The following is a 2,500-nucleotide window of genomic DNA, read 5'->3' as shown; positions in this document are numbered from 1 at the left end:
ACAAGCTGCATTCAGCAACAATATTCTTGTTTGTCTTATAAATACAAGGCAGATGCTAATTGAAAACACAAGGAAATTTGATCCTATTAAAAAGGCAGGAAGCTGCATTTAGTCAATTCATCATTAAATGCTTACTACAAGGCAGTGTTGCTGATGAAATAGTGCAAGAGCACACCCTCGTGGACAAAGTGCTTACAGCACCTGGTATTCCCAGGCGGTCTCCCATCCAAGTACTAACCAGGCCCAACCCTGCTTAGCTTACGAGATCAGACGAGATCGGGCGTACCCAGGCTGGTATGGCCGTAAGCTAGAAACAATCTCTTGCTACAACATATATAGTCAAAATGAGTCTGATAAACAGACATTGCATTTTCACAAATTAGATAAGCAGCTTGAACTTTGTGTCACTGAAAAAGTAGAAGAAATTATAAACACTGTTCCCATCACTTTTTAGGACAGGTAGTTGGATAAAATACAAACTTTATTTCCTTTCATCATTTGAACAGGGCAAAGGAGCATAAAGCACACACAAGCTGCATTCAGCAAAAATATTCTTGTTTGTCTTATAAATACAAGGCAGATGCTAATTGAAAACACAAGGAAATTTGATCCTATTAAAAAGGCAGGAAGCTGCAATTAGTCAATTCATCATTAAATGCTTACTACAAGGCAGTGTTGCTGATGAAATAGTGCAAGAGCACACCCTCGTGGACAAAATGCATACAGCACCTGGTATTCCCAGGCGGTCTCCCATCCAAGTACTAAGTAGGCCCGACCCTGCTTAGCTTCCGAAATCAGACGAGATCGGGCGTACCCAGGCTGATATGGCCGTAAGCGAGAAACAATCTCTTGCTACAACATATATAGTCAAAGTGAGTCTGATAAAACAGACATTTAGACAATTCATCATTAAATGCTTACTACAAGGCAGTGTTGCTGATGAAATAGTGCAAGAGCACACCCTCGTGGACAAAATACTTACAGCACCTGGTATTCCCAGGCGGTCTACCATCCAAGTACTAACCAGGCCCGACCCTGCTTAGCTTCCGAGATCAGACGAGATCGGGCGTACCCAGGCTAATATGGCCGTAAGCGAGAAACAATCTCTTGCTACAACATATATAGTCAAAATGAGTCTGATAAACAGACATTGCATTTTCACAAATTAGATAAGCAGCTTGAAATTTGTGTCACTGAAAAAGTAGAAGAAATTATAAACACTGTTCCCATCACTTTTTAGCACAGGTAGTTGGATAAAATACAAACTTTATTTCCTTTCATCATTTGAACAGGGCAAAGGAGCATAAAGCACACACAAGCTGCATTCAGCAACAATATTCTTGTTTGTCTTATAAATACAAGGCAGATGCTAATTGAAAACACAAGGAAATTTGATCCTATTAAAAAGGCAGGAAGCTGCAATTAGTCAATTCATCATTAAATGCTTACTACAAGGCAGTGTTGCTGATGAAATAGTGCAAGAGCACACCCTCGTGGACAAAATCCTTAGAGCACCTGGTATTCCCAGGCGGTCTCCCATCCAAGTACTACGCAGGCCCGACCCTGCTTAGCTTCCGAAATCAGACGAGATCGGGAGTACCCAGGCTGATATGGCCGTAAGCGAGAAACAATCTCTTGCTACAACATATATAGTCAAAGTGAGTCTGATAAAACAGACATTTAGTCAATTCATCATTAAATGCTTACTACAAGGCAGTGTTGCTGATGAAATAGTGCAAGAGCACACCCTCGTGGACAAAATGCTTACAGCACCTGGTATTCCCAGGCGGTCTACCATCCAAGTACTAACCAGGCCCGACCCTGCTTAGCTTCCGAGATCAGACGAGATCGGGCGTACCCAGGCTGATATGGCCGTAAGCGAGAAACAATCTCTTGCTAGAACATATATAGTCAAAGTGAGTCTGATAAAACAGACATTTAGTCAATTCATCATTAAATGCTTACTACAAGGCAGTGTTGCTGATGAAATAGTGCAAGAGCACACCCTCGTGGACAAAATGCTTACAGCACCTGGTATTCCCAGGCGGTCTCCCATCCAAGTACTAACCAGGCCCGACCCTGCTTAGCTTCCGAGATCAGACGAGATCGGGAGTACCCAGGCTGATATGGCCGTAAGCGAGAAACAATCTCTTGCTACAACATATATAGTCAAAGTGAGTCTGATAAAACAGACATTTAGTCAATTCATCATTAAATGCTTACTACAAGGCAGTGTTGCTGATGAAATAGTGCAAGAGCACACCCTCGTGGACAAAATGTTTACAGCACCTGGTATTCCCAGGCGGTCTCCCATCCAAGTACTAACCAGGCCCGACCCTGCTTAGCTTCCGAGATCAGACGAGGTCGTGCGTACCCAGGCTGTTATAACCGTAAGCGAGAAACAGTCTCTTGCTACAACATATATAGTCAAAGTGAGTCTGATAAAACTGACATTTAGTCAATTCATCATTAAATGCTTACTACAAGGCAGTGTTGCTGA

General features: G+C 42.5%; 4 non-coding genes and 3 pseudogenes across 4 annotated transcripts; all 7 read right to left on the bottom strand.

Moving 5' to 3' along the window:
• Positions 1-189: 189 nt before the first annotated feature.
• Positions 190-308, bottom strand: LOC145867979 (5S ribosomal RNA). Its single transcript, XR_014383973.1, has one exon. It is a non-coding gene; the product is annotated as a 5S ribosomal RNA (ribosomal RNA).
• Positions 309-717: 409 nt separating this feature from the next.
• Positions 718-836, bottom strand: LOC145870894 (uncharacterized; annotated as a pseudogene).
• Positions 837-975: 139 nt separating this feature from the next.
• Positions 976-1,094, bottom strand: LOC145870319 (5S ribosomal RNA). The gene has a single exon (XR_014386315.1). It is a non-coding gene; the product is annotated as a 5S ribosomal RNA (ribosomal RNA).
• Positions 1,095-1,503: 409 nt separating this feature from the next.
• LOC145870941 (uncharacterized) lies at positions 1,504-1,622 on the bottom strand (annotated as a pseudogene).
• Positions 1,623-1,761: 139 nt separating this feature from the next.
• On the bottom strand, positions 1,762-1,880 carry LOC145869147 (5S ribosomal RNA). The gene has a single exon (XR_014385143.1). It is a non-coding gene; the product is annotated as a 5S ribosomal RNA (ribosomal RNA).
• A 139-nt stretch (positions 1,881-2,019) lies between these two features.
• On the bottom strand, positions 2,020-2,138 carry LOC145867505 (5S ribosomal RNA). The gene has a single exon (XR_014383498.1). It is a non-coding gene; the product is annotated as a 5S ribosomal RNA (ribosomal RNA).
• Positions 2,139-2,277: 139 nt separating this feature from the next.
• LOC145870947 (uncharacterized) lies at positions 2,278-2,396 on the bottom strand (annotated as a pseudogene).
• Positions 2,397-2,500: the final 104 nt, after the last annotated feature.

The sequence above is a fragment of the Salmo salar genome, unplaced genomic scaffold (genome assembly GCF_965601325.2).
Source record: "Salmo salar unplaced genomic scaffold, fSalSal1 ptg000293l, whole genome shotgun sequence".
In the NCBI taxonomy this organism is placed as follows: domain Eukaryota; kingdom Metazoa; phylum Chordata; class Actinopteri; order Salmoniformes; family Salmonidae; genus Salmo; species Salmo salar.
This window is presented reverse-complemented; position numbering and strand designations above follow the sequence as displayed.